At 36.5% G+C, this 19,198-nt stretch overlaps 2 long non-coding RNA genes across 3 annotated transcripts in view; one reads left to right on the forward strand and one right to left on the reverse strand.

Moving 5' to 3' along the window:
• The window catches only part of LOC309860886, a 443,591-nt gene that overhangs the window by 354,570 nt on the left and 69,823 nt on the right, over window positions 1-19,198 (reverse strand). The window contains exon 1 of one of the 2 annotated variants that reach the window (XR_014309688.1): window positions 8,000-8,075. The exons of the other annotated variant lie outside the window; for it this stretch is intronic. This is a non-coding gene — a long non-coding RNA (uncharacterized lncRNA). Of the gene's footprint in view, window positions 1-7,999; window positions 8,076-19,198 lie in introns of those variants that run through there. 2 annotated transcript variants of the gene reach the window in all.
• LOC309860885 overlaps window positions 1-19,198 on the forward strand; it is an 80,453-nt gene that overhangs the window by 59,107 nt on the left and 2,148 nt on the right. The gene's annotated exons all lie outside the window — the stretch shown is intronic.

Below are 19,198 nucleotides of genomic sequence, written 5' to 3' on the forward strand. Positions count from 1 at the left end.
TATTTTTTAAAAAATTGCCAGCATATGTTGACCTTGTTAGAGAGAGACTAAGTGTGGAAAGTAAAGGTGACCAAGCCTTCAACTTTGGGTAACAGGAAACATAGTGGTGCATTTTCAACACAGGGTGGGGGGTTAATTTTGATTATTAATCAAATTATAAGTTGTTTTAATATTAAACTTGGATTTTTACCCATCTAACAATAAATTTCAAGGAGAAAGTATGAGATTTTCATTGGAGAGATCCAGACTGGATATATTTCCTTTAAAAAAACACTTAATCAGAGCTTTTGGCTGAATCCAGGAGAGCAAATCTGAGCTACCAGTTAATTTTTTTTTAAGATTGTATTTATTTATTTGACAGAGAGAGAGAGACACAGCAAGAAAGGGAACACAAGCCCAATGGAAGAACACAAGAATGGGAGAGGGAGAAGCAGGCCTCCCCCCAAGCAGGGAACCCAAGGCGGGGCTCGAACCTAGGACCCTGGGATCATGCCCTAAGCTGAAGGCAGGCACTAAATGACTGAGTCACCCAGGCACCCAAATAACCGTTAATGTTGAAGGACACTGGAAAAACGAGGAAAAGACCAATGGAAAAAGACACTCAAGATAATGCAGCACCAAAGAGGCTAAAGAGCAATCTTAACTCAAGGGCTGATAATAATGGAGATACTACCAGAAGATTAAGGAGAAGGATTTGACCACCATGGAAGACACCAATTACCTTTGAGAATCTAAATCAGGTTCTCAATTTTAAAGGAGAACAAATGCTGAAAACTTTGACATAACTTACATAATATGTACATAGTACTACTTCAAGAAGTGTGGATATAAAAAAATTTTAATGCTTAGCAATAAGTTAGTGCGTGCATGCGTGTGTGTGTGTGTAAAACCAGGAGGGGAAAGGAAGGGCAGGGGAGTGGGAACTGGTGCACATTTAAACACAAGAAAATATACTAATAATCAGAATCCAAGAATAAAATAATCAAGCTGGCAGACTGAATAACTAGTTGTTGACTTTTGTTCCACAGCCACATGTGGATAATGGTTATTATATGGGACAATGCATATATTTCCATAATCCCTGAAACTTTTAGTGGACAGCAATGCTTCATGCCACAGCCTTTTGAAAGTATGTAAATTAACTCCAAACATTTCTGAAATGTGCTTGAATTTAATGGAACAATGTATTCATCCTCTTTGGTCCTTCTCGAGGGCAAGCACAAGCACCTAATGCACGCACACATATAGCATTTTACTGAGAAAGTCATAAATCAAAAATAGAACTCAACTTGCACTGAACCATTAGTTGATTACGAATCCCCAGAAATAGTACATGACTGGTGAATGTCTTCTTTTTTAGTTGTTTTTCCTGACACATCAATTCATCAAGCATTTTCAATAAATACAATTCACAGATGGGTTCCACAGATGGGCAGACTGAGGCTTATCATGAGGAACAGTTAATGGGGAACAGCTATGAGGCATGTCAGTTGCTCCAGTGTTTCTCTCTCTGAGGATTCTCTTTCAACAGCCAGAGCTTAGTCAGCTCCCTTTCCATGTACAACCAGAGACAGAACTTCCTTTAACCTTTTTGACAGGTATCAAAATCTCACCCATGGGCTCTGTCAAATGCTAGCTAAGAAATCAACCATGGACCAGATACCTCCTATTACATGTGTACTATGTAGGTAGGTGGATATTTCATCTGAGACAATTATCCACTGTACTATTATGGCATAATAAATACCCAGTTTCATACTGCCTTTCTGCCAAGAAATGAAATGAAAACTGTTCAAAAAAGCATCTTCTCCAGTTCCCCTGTATTCACTATAAATGTCATTACTCATATTTATCTGTATACATTTAATACAGTTATATTCCTAAATGCATCCAGAGTGGACTCCAGCAAGTCTTAAAAACAGATGTGAATAACAGAAGGACACACATTTTGAAGGGATAGGAAAAACTAAGAATAATTCCAACCTTCTCTACTTTCACAGTGGAATACTGGATTTGTCACAAACCCATGTCCAATGACTCACATGATTATCCTCCTAAAATTCTCAAGTATTTCCAAAGATTTCCCTTCCTTCATTCAACAAACTCATGAAATTCAACATCCTCCAAGAAGTTTCTATTTCAGTCAGTGGGTTTAGCAAATTGATATTCTTTGCCCCTCTCCCCTACTTCCTGTTATTTCCATTCAGATCACAGCTCAAATACCATCTCCACAATGAGATCTTGCTTGGTTATCCTCTGCCATCAACTGTCACTAAGTCAGTCACATCATCATATTTAATTTTCATCACAGCTTTTGCCACTAGGGGAAATTATCTTTATATAGGTTTCTAATATGTCTGTTTAATATATGTCTTCCCTAAATAGAATTTGAGCTTCATGACCAACACTTGTCTGTTTGGCTTAGTGAACTGTGACTGGTACATTAGACATTCATTTTTTTATTTTTTTTTATTTTTTTTTAATTTTTTATAAACATATATTTTTATCCCCAGGGGTACAGGTCTGTGAATCACCAGGTTTACACACTTCACAGCACTCACCAAAGCACATACCCTCCCCAATGTCCATAATCCCACCCCCTTCTCCAATTCAATCAAGCCTCTAGACCTAAATTTCGGTGCAAAGTAAATTCAGGAAATAGAGGTAAACATTAAATAACACCAAGAGGAAACGGGCAAATCAAGAATCTGGGAGATAACAAATAGTAAATGTCTTAAACTCTTCAGTAAGTCAATGTTGTGGAGAAAACAAAAGGGTGATTTTGATTTATGGAACTGTTATTTTCTTAGGAATGATAATGAAATTGTGGTAACTTAGGCAAATGTTCTTAGTCTTAAGAGATCCAGATTAAATTAAAATTTTTTGATATGTGCAACTTGAACTTTCAAATGGAATGGCAAAACAGGGTGTGTGTATGTGTATATGTGTGTGTGTGTATGTGTGTGTGTGTGTGTAGGGAGAGCAAGAAAGAGGAAGTACAGATGGTAAATCTTGAAGGATCTTATATAGGTGCTTATTGTACTTGTCTTCTGACTTATTTGTAGGTTTTATTTTGAAAATTTTTAAAGTTGGGGAAAAAACATTTGATGAAAGGTAATAAATTTCTACTGATTCTAGTCTACCTAATACCAAATGCTCAGGACCTACTATTCCTCCAATTTATCATGATAAGAATACTTATTCATACTTATTTAATAATCTAAGGCATCTCTCTATTAACTACTATATGTCTGTTATATGTCCTTTATACAATTTGGTTCAAAGATAATCCTTTGAAAAGTAAAAGCCCAGATCTTGGAAATCATGCCAGTCAATTCATTTCCACTGCCCATACTAGAATGACAAGCAGAGAGATGATTAGCAAATTATATGGGGGAACAAATATATGCATATCAGTTACCCATTCAGGTTAAGTCATGGAATCTGAGAATCTAGACAGAGATTTTTAAACCAGTCCCAGAAGAGCTGGCCATGAAAAGGAAAGTACTTAACCTATCAAATGAAGTTCAGTTCAGTTCCCAAATGCTTACACTGCAAATTCTACCAAGCCTGCCTCAAACATCATGGTCACTAAAAGGGCATCCTGAGGGCCCAACATGACATACGCAAACTAATGAATTCCTCACTTCCTTTGACCTACCCAGGTTGCTCACTAGAAAATAAGCTGCAAGAAAAGAAGAGTTTGACTATTTGTTCATGCTTCTGTACTATCAGTGCCTAAAAAGAAAGTCTAGAATTTATTATATACCCAATAAATATTTGTTGAACGAATTAATTAATCAAATGCCAGCAGAACAACGGTTCTCCAACTTTTGCATATATCAAAATCATGTTGAGCACTTGCTGTAACACAGACTGCTAGGCTCCACTCCCAGAATTTCTGATTCAGTATTTCTAGAATGTGGCCCATGAACATGCATTTCTTCGAGCTACCATGTAATGCTAATGCAACTGGCCTGGGGACCACATTTTAAGTTGCAGTGCTGTAAGAATTATCTCTTTCAACTTTGCCCCTTGCTTAAGATAGCTGCTACCTCAGAAGCAAACACAGTATTATGCAATCCTTTTGTATAAGATACCTAATGTACCTCATTGTTTATTTGACAAATAATCTTCTTACAGTATTACAGAAACATTTAAGCTTGAACTTAAAATTCAGACACTCTCCCATCAATCAGGCCAAATATTTACCATAGGTATTTTACGCCCTGCTAGGGGAAGCTAGAATTCCACATTAGCAGCTCAGCATACTACTCCTCCAGCTCATTTTTGTGCATTTGGAAGAAGGCTGGGAAAATATACACTATCTCTTTGCAGCACAATTGCTCGGTGAAGCATGTCTGCCCCCAGAGAAATCAGGTGCCTCATGCACTGCAGAAATTTATGTTAAAGAAAGTCTGTTTATGAAAGGCGAATGTGTAACCCAAATTTATCTCCCAGTGACAACTTCAGAATCTGAAAATTTCCAACTTCTCCCCTTGTGAGTTACTTGAAATTGCTGTTTTTCAAGTCAAGAACACCTGTTTAGTGTTTTTCTCCTCACCCTCCCTGGTAAATGGAGCCACTAGGAAAACAGCATCTGAAGGTTTTAATGAATAAGAAACACAAAGTATTGACAGATTTCAGCACATTACACAACCCTTACCCTGTCCCCCTAATGAGGTAGGATCAAAAAGGAAGAAAACAGTTGTGATATTGGGCTCTGGAGTTTGTTTTTAAACTGCTGCAAATGAGCTCAGATAGAGTACCATTCTACTGGGTACAGTCATAAGCAATTTGCACATTGCTGTGAAATAACATATACAGACATGACTATGGTAAGTGAACAACTAAAGATTTGATGTTCAGCATCAGGCACACTTCCAAATAACTTTCCATCTCAACTATACAACACTCCAGCAATAAAAATTCCACTTGCGCTTTTACCATTGGGTCAGATCTAACTACAAAGAAAAAAAAAATCAAAAAGTCTGAGCCACTTACTGAATCTTATTCTAATTCAATCGTTACTGAGGTCTTACTGTATAGGAATACAGATTCTGAGAACAGAAAAGGAAAATATTAATTACAGCTAGATGGGATCATGAATCATCTGATAAATGTTTATAAAGCACTTATTTTATGCTCGTCATGGACCTAGGTACAAACATTTATTTAATGATGGCAGTCCCCATTTGTGGGTCTTGATCTAGTCATAAATACAAACAAACAGGTCAACGAATAAATGGATATGTAATTACAAGTCAAGAAAGGTACACCAATGGGATGCCTGGGTGGCTCAGTTTATCTTTTAACAATGAATATAGTAAATAAATAAATCACAAATTTTCTCTCTTGGCTTCTTCCTTTTTAAAACCTAAATAATGGGGTACGTAGGCGGTTCAATCAGTTAAGCATCCAACTCTTGATTTTACTCAGGTCATGATCTCCGGGTTGTGGGATTTGGCCCCAGGTAGGCTCCATGCTCAGCAGAGTCTGTTTGTCCCTCTCCCTCTGCTCCTCTCCCTGATTTCTCTCTCTCTCTCTCTCTCAAATAAATAAATTCAAAAAATCTTTTTAAGAAAGCTATTTACACTTCTTATCTAATTTTTAAAATAAAAAGATCAGTATGGCTTTCTTATTTGACCCATATGGACACAAATCATGAAAGAAACCTTGACAGAATCTTGCCCTCACTTGCAGTGCTTATATAAGCTGCCCTAAGATGCTATGGATATGGGTAATTTAAATTAGTAGAATTCTTATAATACTTTATAATAAGAAGAGGACTCAAGGAACATTTTATATATCACTCAGTTGTTCATTATCTCAAGGCAAAGTATTTAAACAAGTTACAGAGTTATCAAATTAAAGATAAATTATACATTTTTTTCAGAGAAATTTATTCCAAATTTCCAGGCCTCTTCTATGATGACAACAGATCTAAAATGTCATACATACATGCTTTATCTGTTCCTTCAAGGCAAATGTAAATATTTTTATAACTAAGAAAGAACCTTCAGGCACCAGGGTGGCACAGTTGTTTAAGCATTCAGCTCTTGTTTTGGCTCAGGTCGTGATCTCAGGGTTGTGAGATGGAGCCCTGCAATGGGGTCTGGGCTCAGCACGGACTCTCTTTCCGTCTCCTTCTTCCCCTTCCCCAATTCTCACCTCCTCTCTCTCAAATAAATAAATACATAAGTTTTTTTTAATTTTAAAGAAAGTAACTTCTTTTAAGAGAGAAAAATGATATGGAGAGAACGTTTAGAATATCACTGTTTGGGAATATTCACATTTTTAAATTTTCTGTTATCAAATACATAAGTATGTCATGTATTTAAACAAATATATATCAACACATTTAAATTTGGAAATTGAATTTTCTCATTTGTATTTGAATCTTCTAAATGAGTTTCAGATGGTTTATAGACATTTGTTAATAATACAAAAATGCCTGAGATTAATTTACAAGATTAATTAATCTGCAAGAAAAACCGATTAATGTTAAAGAAGGTAAAAACATACCTGTCAAATTTCAGTAAAAAAACACTTTCAGACAACTAAGGGAGAAGACTGAAAAATAAATATGACAGTGCAGTAAACAATATAATCTCTCTTATACATATATTATGAAGCAAACTTTTTTAGTTGTAACATCTATAACAAGTATCAAAATAATCTGAATGTAGTCTGAGATACTGAATATTAAATCAAAGTGTTAAACCAGGGGCTCCTGGATGGCTCAGTCAGTTAAATGTCTACCTTTGGCTCGGGTCATGATCCCAGGGTCCCAGGAGTGAGCCCCATGCAGGGCTCCCTCTCAGGAGGGAGTCTGCTTCTCCCTCTCTCTCTGCCCCTTCCCCTGCTTGTGTTTTTTGTGTCTCTGTCTCCAATAAATAAATAAAAATTTTTTTAAGTGTTAAAAAAGTGTTAAACCAAAATGTTCATAAACTAATGATACATGATTTCACTACATTTCTATCATAGATAATACAACTTTCACTGAAAAATAGAAAATTTGTACCATAAACCGTATTTTACAATATCCTGAAATCTTGTTTATTTCATCTTTTTTTTAATTTTTTTTATTTATTTGACAGAGTGAGAGATGACAAGCAGGCAGAGAGGCAGGCAGAGAGAGAGGAGGAAGCAGGCTCCTTGCTGAGCAGAGAGCCCGATGTGGGGCTCGATCCCAGGACCCTGAGATCATGACCCAAGCCGAAGGCAGCAGCTTAACACACTGAGCCACCCACGCGCCCCTTATTTCATCTTTTGCACATAATTTTAAATGCTTTTATTTTATTTTACATAAAATATTAGTACAATAGCATATGAACAAAAATAAATAAAAACATATTAATGTGTACACAAATTTGTACTGATAGGTTGCATAATTAAAACAACATGCCTTACTGAAAAGGCTGCCAATGAAACTTTTTGAAGAGAGATATAAATACTCTACACCAGACTCTATGGAAATTAGTATGCTAACAAAGATTAGAGATGAGAAACTAGTGGTAGAAAAAAAAAAAAAAGTCAAAGACTATTGCAACAACAATCCTAATAAATGGGCCTGAAATAAAAGAGTTACATTGTGACCATAAAGGGAAAAATGGGTATTATAGCTATTGTGATAGTCAGAAAAATACCCACCAAACAAATATCTATAGCTCAATTTCCAGTACCTGTGAATATATTATATTAAATGACCAGAGCAAATTAACATGGCAGAGGAATTAAAGTTGCTAACCAAAAAAAAAAAAAAAGTTGTTAGCCATATGACTTTAAAATAAAGAACTTAATATGGATTATCTTTGTGGCCCCAATATAATCATAGCAGTTCTTAAATGTGGAAGAGAGAGGAAGAGTCTGTGGCAATACGATACGATGTGAGAAAAACATAACATGCACTGCTGGCTCTGAAGATGGAAGGGGCTGTGAATCAAGAAATGCAGGAAGCCTTTCTCTAGGAGATGGAAAAGCAAGACAATGAATTTACCTTTAGAGCCTCAAGAAGGAATGCAAAATGCAGCACTGCGAACATCGTGATTTTATCCCAATGAGACCAATTTCAGACCACTGCCTCTAGAACCATAATAAATATGTGTTGTTTTAAGCCACCAAGTCCATAGTAATTTGTTACAGCGATAACAGGAAACTAATAAAAGTATTACGGAAGAAACATAATGCATAGTAATTAGAAGAAAAACCAAAAAGTTGAAGATGAGTCGGATGTTTAAAGTTCAGGAGACTCCAAGGGTGAAGTTTATCATTAAAAAAATCAAAGATAAAAGGAGAAAAAAAAAAACAGATATAGGGAATAACCTAAAAGTACTCTTATAAAGCCATCTAGGGTTCTAGTTTTATATTTCATCCTTAATACATACAAATGATTTATAACAAGGAAACCATCCCCCAATTCAGTGAAATTTTCATTAACCAATGTCATATTAAACTTTTATAATTAGACATTTAATTACTGAAATTGGGAAAGATGTAAAATAAAGAAAGCATCTGCTTGACCAGCAATTAAATGTTACCCTATATAGAAACCTATCCTAAATACAATCTCAGTATCAAGAAAAAGAAAACAATACTAACATCTTGTCATTGTTCTTGTCTTTGGCTTTTTCCTCCTGCCTTTAACGTGTTGTATTCCTATACATAACAAGATACTTTTGCACCTAAATTTAATGCACTCACATCACAATATTGCTTTGGAATAGGAACAAGAAATTATTTAGAAGGTTGAAATGGGTTAATCTAATAAATGTACAAACAAATGTCTCTTTTCTGCTTTTTATGTCATGCCTCCTGAGCTACTCATTGAACTGCTTGATTGACTGGAAGATGAGCCAAGAATGGATGCTAATAGAACCCAAAAAGCAAGTGCAATTTTGAATTAGACAACAGGGCAACACACAGAGTTTTAGATGCTGACAGAGAACTTGCTGTTGAATGCATAAAGCCTTAAGGAAAGAACTAAACAGAACAGTCACATGCTACAGAACTCTCCATTTTATTTTTTGGCTGGAAAATTTGGATAGTGTTCAACTCAACAATTTTCTCCATATGCAAGTAGTTCAACAAGATGCTACAAGAGCATTTCAAAGTATATACCCTCTGACCTTGTAATCCCATTTCTAGTACTTTATACTGAAGAACCCGGGGTGGGGGTAGGGCAGTGTGTCAGAATAATCTCTACAAATGTTCATTCAATTTGGTCTTTCTATATTCCCACCACCTTTCCCAAGTTTCAAGTAATGGCCAGGCTGTTGTTTGCTTCTTTACCTCGTGTATTTTTCAGGGTAAAAAGCAAAAGAAGCCCAAGTTCTTTCTATGGATGATAGACTCACAGAAGACATAATTTTTAGTTTTAAGAAGGGAAAGAGAATACAAAATTAAAGGACAAAGAAGTAAGAGAAGTCTTCTCATACCAAAGTAAGAAGTGAGTACTGTAAGTCTTTGTACACTACATACGCATCTCAGTTTTTATTTACCGAAGGAACTCAGACTGGATTTTTAACTCAGCTCTGCCACTGACATGATGAGTCATCTTAGTTAAACCCTGTTCGAGGTGCTGGAAATAAAGGCTGTGATCAAGACAAATAAGCCCTATCCCCATGGAAGACAAAACAAAATAAGTAACTCATACTCTGGCAATAAGGTTACCCAAAACCAGAAGAAAAATTAGTCAAAATAAAATTTTTCTTTAAATCCTCAACAATGACACAGATGATGTAACTATTAGACTAATACATTAAATCAGCTAATGTAACTATGTTCAAGTATTTATAGGAAAAAACAAACAAAATGAGAAACAGATGATATGAAATCTAAATGGAACTTCTAAACATGAAAAATACAGTATCTGAAATGAAAAATTCCCTGGGAAGTCTAATAGCAGACATTATTTTGCAAAAGAAAAGATCAGAGAACCTGAAAACATAGCAATAAAATGTGTCAAAACAAACCACAAAAAGGGGAAAAACACACACACACACAACCACCACCAAAAGAAAACCAAACAAACAAACAAACAAAAAAACCCGAGCCACAGTAAATGCAGGAAAATAACAAGCAGAAGAACAGCAACAGAGATAGAAAAAGCATTTGAAGAATAATGGCCCAATTTTTCAAATATTGCAAAAACTTTCAACCCACAAATCCAAAAAGATCAACCAAATTCAAGCAGGATAAATACAAAGAATACCCCATCAATATATATAATAATTGAATTATTTTTTTTAAATAATTAAAAAATCTTAAAAGCAGCCAGACACAGAAAAATAAGGAGATATATACATAGGAGAAAAAAATTAATAAATATAAAAGACTTCTCATCAGAAACTATGCAAGCAGAAAGACAATGGAATGACAACTTCAGAGAAAAATAATATCACCATTTGGCAAATCCTTAATAATAGATGTAAGCAATGATTATCTAAGTTGCTAACATCACAAAAGACAAACAACTTGTATTATCTGTCTCCTGACAAAAGTACACAAACCACCTAATGTGTATTATTGCCAAAAAATAAAATAAGAACCTGAATCAGATCAAACCTCTAAATGCAAAATAAGTTTATAAGAAATACAAGGGACAGAGGAGCATATTAAATGAAACTTACAATCAGCAAAATCCAGAATGAAGAAAATCCTACAAAACAATACATTTCCTTATCTGAATAACTTCAAGAAAATAGAGACTTAAAAGACATATCAACCAAATGTATGGATTTTATTTATATTCTGATTTTAACAGATTAACTATAATCAAAAATTTGTACTAACTAAATATTTAATGATATTAAAGAATCAGAGATCAACACTAAAATATCCATGGTATATGCAATATACAGGATATATAAGTATAAAACTACAGTGGCCATTAGTTGACATTTGCTGCACCTAGATGGAACAGTACATAAGAATTCATTGTTCTCTACTTTTACAAATTTGCAGAATAAAAAAATTAAGAAAATGAAATAAAAGAAATGCAATGTTTTTCATATATCTCAGCTTTTGGAATAAAACTGATATTCTCTATAGCTACAGAAATGATATAGTGTCATAGAGCTGAAATGGGGTGAGGATAAGAATATAAAAAATGTATGCAGTATGACTGAAATTTAATTTTTAATTATATAGAACTATTTACATATGCCTATAAATGAGAGGGAGGAGAGAGAGAGAGAGGAAAAAAGAATGTCAAAATGTTAGTTGTAATTATTTCCAAGCAACAGAACTGATTTATTCCATTAAAATTTTGTTTTCCAAATTTTCTTTGTAACTTATTACCATAATTAAAGTATAGATTTGAAAGAGATCAAAACAAATATATCCAAAATCAAAGTCATATTAAGAATTTGATTAAAAGTACTGTCTTCCCTTTAACTTTGGAGTTCATGAATAAAAGGATAATACAGAAACAGTCACAACTACCTGTGTATCTGCTATGTCTTCTCCATGCAGGTTTAGTCTCTTCTGTCTTCTGAAAACACACTGCACGTCTCTTTTTTTAGTGCTTCTCATTATAATTATTAAGTGCCCCTTTTCTTCTCTTGTTTAAATGTGGGACCTTAGATACCACAGACCACATTTTACTCTTACTCATCTTTGTTATCTCAGCACAGACACACAGAAGATGTTCTGATGTTCTGTGATGAATGAGTTGCTACTGTGCTTTATTCAAAATAATAGCATGAAATTAACAGAAACATGAGAAAACAGCAAAAAAAAACCGGGACCCCTGTTATACCACGAGATCCTTTGATGAGATCTACTAACCAATTTTTATTCATTTAAATAAATAATATTAAGTTTCAATCTTGTGCTAGGTAGTTGGAGAAATAAAAAAAATCCAATTATCTTCTCTCACAGATATTAAAATCACATAAGGGAAAAGAGAGAATCATAAGTAACTGCACTGACAAGAGAAGAGATGCATGAATGGTACCAAGAGTCCATCATAAAAAAGGAGAGAAAATTTACATCCTATAGGGAATACCAGGGAAAGTTCTGTGGAGAAAATAGTACTGATACTGTCTATAAAAAGATAGTTGGGAAAAATATATATATGGATAAAGAATAGCATGATTAAAAGAGAGAAATATATGTATACTTCAACATTACCAGTAAAAATGAAAAAGGCAGAACTTGGATGAAACTGAGATGCTTCTGATTACTATATTTAGTAATTAAAAGCCAACAACTGGCCAGTTACTATCTCTTCCAGAAAATGTTTATTAAAAGATCTTGGGCATCGGGCACCTTCCTGGGCATCAGTTCACCACCATTATGGTCCGACTTCTCCTCATCTTTCCACCTCAAATATTCCTTTCCCCAACCACACATGTCATGTCTTAGCCCTCTACCTTCTTCCTTCCTCACTATCACCCTTTCCTCGTCTCCCTTTCATCCCTATCCAACTTACCTAATAAAACTCCACTTAGAAGTCACTTTTTTCAAGTAAATTAGTATTTCCTGCTACCTGAGATGCTCTGGATGGGTGCCACCCCCCCCCCCGCAACCACCACCCTCATCATAACGAGCACTAGTAGGACCACCAGCACCACCACTTTCAGTATGTATCACAATTAGATACTAATTAAGAACAGCATTCCCTTCTGATATCAATAATTAATGCCTGATGTATCCATAATATATCAACTAAAAGTCAATGATAAGTTGACAGTTGAGAGAACAATGTTATTAACAGCAAATGTGTTTGTTAAGGAAATTTGGTACATGGAGTCTCAAATGGTATCTTATCAGCTCAACTTGCTGTGATGACAGCAAAAAATGTAGAGGCGAACACTGTACTATGTGAGGTGTCTTTATTCCCTCCCTTATTTCTTCTATTTGTAGAAATGTGTAGGGGAGGGAAGGCATCCGTATACATCCTATCAAGACTAAAAGTTTTTCTTTCAGAACTCCCACCCATAACAAATCTCAACAGAGTTGGAAACAATTTTCTCCAGGCCAATCAGGTCATTGGTACTCAGTTTCTCTTTACAGAGAAGTATCCTAAATGGCATTTTATGCTTTACTTCACAAAAGGAGCCAGCATATCTGCCTCATTTTCTCCAAACTACTTACATCTCAGCTAGTGTCAGATTATTTCCTGGTCTCATGCTTGGCTACCTCTATGTTGTTGACTTAATAAATCAAACTTACCTGCATGTCCCCAGATATGGCCATGAAAGAGAATCTGATTTTTTTTTTTTTTTAATAAGCACACACTCACCAATCACTTAGACTCCTTTGCACTTCTAGAGCTAAGTAGACATTCCCATTACCTCCCAATGTCTCCTATTAGTTCTCTCTGGTTTTATTAAAACCCTTTCTCTTTCATTAAAATAAAAAGCCTCTGAAAAACTACAGTTACAGATTTTCTGCAACCCACAATTTATGGCTGCTACTTGCAACCTTCAAAAGCTTTTAAAAATAGTATTGGCTCTATTATTCTATATTATGGTAATTGTAGTAAAGATTTAAGAGGCACTTTAAGACTTTTTAGCTCTACAGTATATTTCTGTTCCAATTTCTTGCTTAGGCATTTGGGAAAGAAGGCTTATTTAAAAGCTTTACCCTCTGCCCTCTGATATACAGCTTCCCTCTTAACTACAGTAACTAGACCTCACCACACAATTAGGGAAGCAAGGTCTCCAATTAGAGCTCAGCATAACGTGGGGCAAAGCACATCTTTCCAGAAGCCCATTCCATTTATATGCACCTGACAATAATCAAAATTTTTCTCTTGTACTACGTACCTTTGACCCCTTTGTTATGCTTCACATCCCCTTGTTAACTCCCTACCCCTCCTTTGCTCCCATAGGAAATCAGTGAAGATAATCACAAGATTAAATAACTCCAATGCCACTGCTAAAATGTTCAAAGCCATTAATATAACAAACGCCCAAGTGGCCACAGGGATTTATGTAGTATTGAAATTAAACTGACCTCACACTATCTTCGACATAGATCTGTTCTGTCTAGTTAACCTGTGTTTTTCTCTTGTTACCTAGTCTAGAATGGTTACAATTCAAAACAACCAAGGAAACAGCTAATGGAATTTCCACAACTGTGAGCATGCACAAAAATCTCAACCTGAAGGTTGCCCTGGCATCATTCTTTGTATTCAATGCACCAAAGGATATGAGCATTTTAAACATAATTCCCTCCATACACCACATTACTAAAGCATTTTTCTTGGGCACACACCATATGGAAGAACCATACATTGCCTGCTCCTTCCCGTCCCTCCTTTAGGACTTCAGTAGCATCTGGACAGCACAAATCTCTAACAGTCCCCAACTCTGCAAAGGATAGAGCCAAGTCCCAGACTTTCCTTGTTCTGACAAGAACCCTCCTACTGCAGAGCCACAGTCTTTTATTGTGTCAACAGTTATCAGCTGGGGAGCTTTTCATATGAACTTCCTCATGGAGTACATTTCCCCCAACTGCCAGCTTTCTTCCAAAGCAAAGGATAGCTCTATTCTATACCCACAGTAAATAATCTTAAGTGTTTCCGCTTTGTTTTGCCTTGTTCCAAGTTTCCATGTAAATTTCAGAATAGTGAAACACACAGTGATTTCTATACACTGGTATTTTATGATTTTAATTTGCTCAAAAGCTCTGAATTACATTATATTTTCCCATTTGGTGCATGGGATTTTTACAGTTAACAGATGTTCACTTAATAGAGCCTCCTAGTGAGCAAATCAGTTTTTTCCCTCCGGTATTCATGTAACTTTCTAGTCCTGTAGTAGCTGTTGCTGGTGCCTGCCAAGTTATCTGGCAGTAGAAGCTCAAATCGAAAAGTGCAGCAGCTCTTTAGAAATTTGTGTTCTCATTTCTTCAGTCCCACTCATTCTAACATAATTATTCCTCATTAACACCATGAGAGAAAGTCCTCAGGGCAAAACATGGGCATGACACCCGAAAGGTTTCACTTGCAGATGCAAAAATGTTCTGCACCCACATAAATAGATTTCTTAGCCTATGGCCACTGCAAATACCAAAATTTTTAATTCATCCAAGATAATACAGGCAGAGTTTTCCAAACAACAATCCTAGGCCAGTCTCTCAACTTGTGAGTTGTTCAGAGTTTTTTACTAGAATACGTCTCAGGACATTAAAATAAGTCAAAACACCAAAGTAAGATTTTCTTATCCCAGGAATCCAAACATGTCTGCTTATCCAAGAATCTCCCCAATCCATGGAAGATATGTCCTAAGACCCCTACTGAATGCCCCAAATAGTACAGGCCACTATAAATATTTTCCTATACATATATACCTATCATAAAGTTTAATTTATAAATTAAGGAACAATAAGAGATTAACAATAGTAACACAGAACAATTATAATAATGTACTGTAATAAAAGTTATGTGAAGATAGCCCCTCACTTCCTCAAAACATCTTATTCTACTGTACTCACCCTTCTTGTGATATAAGATGACAAAATGCCCACAAGATGAAATGAAGTGAGGTGAATGATGTGAGCATTGTGACACAGCATTAGACTACTACTGAACTTGTGACAATACATCAGAAGGAGGATCATCTACTTCCAGACCAGACTACAGCTGACCATGGATAACTGAAACCACAGAAAGAGAAACCACAGATGAGGAGGAACAACTACAGTATTTTACTTAACCAGAAAGGTTCTGTGAGTATCTGCAAAGGCTATTATCATGGGTCACCTTCAGGTTGCAAACACAACCTAAAGGTCTGAATATCCAATGATCCACCAAGACTCCCATTTGATTCAGGATACAAAGAATGATCTCTCTTGAGAATCCTTCTGAAATGTCAAATTATCCAATAAGTAGCAGAAGTACAGGACAAGTTTCTTCACAAAGAAATGAAAGAACTCAACTTGCTGGAAATCCTCATGGTCATTTCTTGCTAGCACTCTGAAGCTTAGGGCTTACAACCAGCAAAGCATAAGGAAAGGGTATGAGAAGAACTGGGAATGTTATCACATCTTATTCCTTGTCTCCTGATTGATGATTTTTGAACATCTGCAATGGGCTTGCTCCTCCTTGGCTCCTGTCAAGAGCCGTATGGCCTTCTAATGTGGTATTTTTCAATGCCCTTATCTAGAATGTTTATACCCCAACCAACTTCCAAGTTCAGCTGTGCCTCTGGGTTGGTCATCCTTCAGGACTCAGACAAACTGTCCCCCCTTCATGAAGTTCTCCCTGAGCTTTACCATTTATCCTCATCTGACTATCTTTTTGTTGCTGAGAAATCCTTTACTTTGCAGATGTCTTACTAAAGAGGTAAGTAAGCTAAGGCCTTAGGACTTAAAGTCACCTAATCTCTCACAGATGGCTAAACCCAAAGACAGAAATTAAAGCTGGTGTCCAGGCTCTCACCTAAAGCACTTTCTACTATCTCAGTTACAAATCTCCTTTGTCTTTTCTTTTATTTTTTTACCTTCCTTACTAGCCTGTATCCCTAAGCATTTTGAGGCTTACTAAGCATCTTCTTATATGCTAGGTGCTTTAAATTCATTCTTTACTTACTCCTAGAAATGTTAAAAAGTGGATTTCTTAGGCACAGTCTAGTCAGAAAAACAGTCTAGGTATTTCAAACCAAGTGTATTTGACATAGAAAATCAGTTGCAAAGGTGCTAAAGAGTTGCAAAGTCTAACAGGGAGGTTAAGGCTACCAAGAATTTAGCCAAAACAGGAAGAAGCTATTCCCTTAGGGCCAGAGGGACAAAGAAGAAGGCATGTCTCTAGAATCCACAGGTCAACACCTGTGATGGAAGCTGAAGCCATAAGTGACTTGCTGGGGTAAATGGAGCCCTGGAAGAAAAGCAGCAGCTGCCACAGGGACTCTAAGAAGCAGAGAGAGGTAGAAACACCCACTTCTCCCTTCCTCCAAACCTCTGCTCTCCCACCAGTGCTTCCCATGGGCAAACCCCAGACCAAGCCAACTAACAAGGGAGCTTGCAGAAGTCAGTTCTCACTATGATTCTGGGCAGAGCGGTGGAAGGCTGAAGAATGCCTCTGAGAGCAAACAGGCAAATATCTGGCACAGTCAGATATTAAGTCAATGAAGTGACTTAACTTCAGGAGACTTAGGCTGGCAACTAAGGATACTTCTCCAACGTTAGATATCTAATAAGCAATGGATTCTATATTCCAACTTTAACACTGTGCAACTGATGCCAATGCCCATAAACCTCTGAATGTTCTGCCTTCACCCTCTCACCACACCCTCGGGTGTGAGTACTACGAATACTTCATAGTACATATACACCCACATGTGAATACTATGAATTCACACATGAATTCCTACTAGGTGCTTAATGTGCAACCAATGAGTTAGATGTAATGTTAAATAAGCAGTTTGGTTCTGTTCACATGTGAAGGTCTCCCTATGTGAATTTCCAGAGGTTACTGATTCTGCTTAGGTTTAGAAAAATTCCCACTTATTTCCCACTTGTTGAAAAGAGAGATGCTATTACGAACTCAAATCATGAACTTTCACTGAAAATACTTTTAGAGCCAGTCATGAGTGACTCATATTTTTAAAAATAAATAATACGGTTGTATGAGCAACTTTACAATTAGAATGAGCTATCTACAAGCCTCTGCTTTACCACCCACAGGCTGAGTGACTGGGCAGGTGAATTTCCCTCTCTGAATATCAGCTTCTCAATAAGTAAAAGGAAAATAATAAAATCTACCATGCATGGTTATTAAGAGAACCAAATCAGATCAGTTATATAAAAGAGATACTATCATGCCTACCCAGTTCAAACACTCACTAAAGATTAGGAAAGATAGTAATAATACATATACAGAAAAGCATTCCCCAGGAAGGAATCCAGCTTCACACAAACAGACTAAAGAGAAAAGCCTCTCTTGAGTACTCCTGCAAAAACTCATGGTTCTATGGTGATTAAAGAGTAAGCTGGCAATAAGCCAGCAACACTGGTCATCAGCAAATCCTGGGGTCTGTACTACTACTGTGGGAGCACTTAAATGGCATTTTTGACTCTTAATTGGCAACAAGTTAGTAACCCAAGAATTATACAGAATTCATTTATCTGCATCCAGCTAATCAATATTCACTCAGCATGCTTCAGCTACTAGCATCTCAGAGGAATAAAATAAATTGTCAGTCAGCAGCAGCACAATTTTGTTGTGATGGTGGTGGTATTTTTTTTTCTTTTGCTAAATTATTCACCTTCTCGAAAAGCAATTTGATAAATGTTTATTTCTTCATAATACATTCTAACAACTGCTGATTTGTGACCCTCACTGTGGAATGAATTTAAATTGGGAAGGAGATGAGGACTCGGTGAATATGCCAAGACAGAACCACAGACAAGCCCAGGAGCTGTTTCTTTCTTGCTCTCAAAGAGCCTGCTGGCTGCCCTTGCCACGAGGGCACTGACTGAACTTAAGAGAGTAGAAAGTGAGAAGTAGTACACACAAACACAAACAAGCATATACTGGGAGCTTGGCAGAATATTCTGTGGTACAGCCCAAGGGAGCAGCCCCAAAGCCAGGCTGAACAGGGAGTCTGGGAATTGTGCTGTAGAGCAGTCTAGGTGATAAAGAGACAGGAGAAAGACAGGGAAAGCAGAATTCTGAGTATTTTCTGACCAGAAGATTATATCTAAATAACAATAGAACATATATAAGATTACTGTCTTCTCGCTGTCTCTGCTGAATAATCTCCACTGTCCCTTCCACTACTTTTTAGATGCTCTCTCCGTTTGAGAAAAAGAAATGTTTCTTGCAGGCAGCTGGGTAGAAAGGTGGTATACCCAAGGGGCTCTTCTCCTAGTGCTTCCCTACCATTGTGATACTCTTGATGGCAAATGATTGAAGGTTTTCACAGTCTTTTCTCCAAACATTTAAGAGGATTTAAATCAAGAAGAACTGAAGCTCAGTGTGCCAGGAGCAGCAGGGCAGGGCATTATTTTCCTTCATGCAGGAAAAATACAGAAGTTAACACATGCTGCTTGGCACTTGTCCCTGCTATATAATCATGCGATAGAAATTCCCTCTCAGTGAAGGCCCACCACACACCTTGACTTTTGTCCTGCCAACAGCATGAGGCAGATTGCTCAGATTTAGCTTGGTTGGGACTACAAATTTCTTTATCACTCACTCACATTTCCCATTTTCAAATTCTCCAACCAAAAATTCTGGAAACGA

The sequence above is a fragment of the Mustela nivalis genome, assembly GCF_964662115.1.
Source record: "Mustela nivalis genome assembly, chromosome: 3".
Classification (NCBI taxonomy): domain Eukaryota; kingdom Metazoa; phylum Chordata; class Mammalia; order Carnivora; family Mustelidae; genus Mustela; species Mustela nivalis.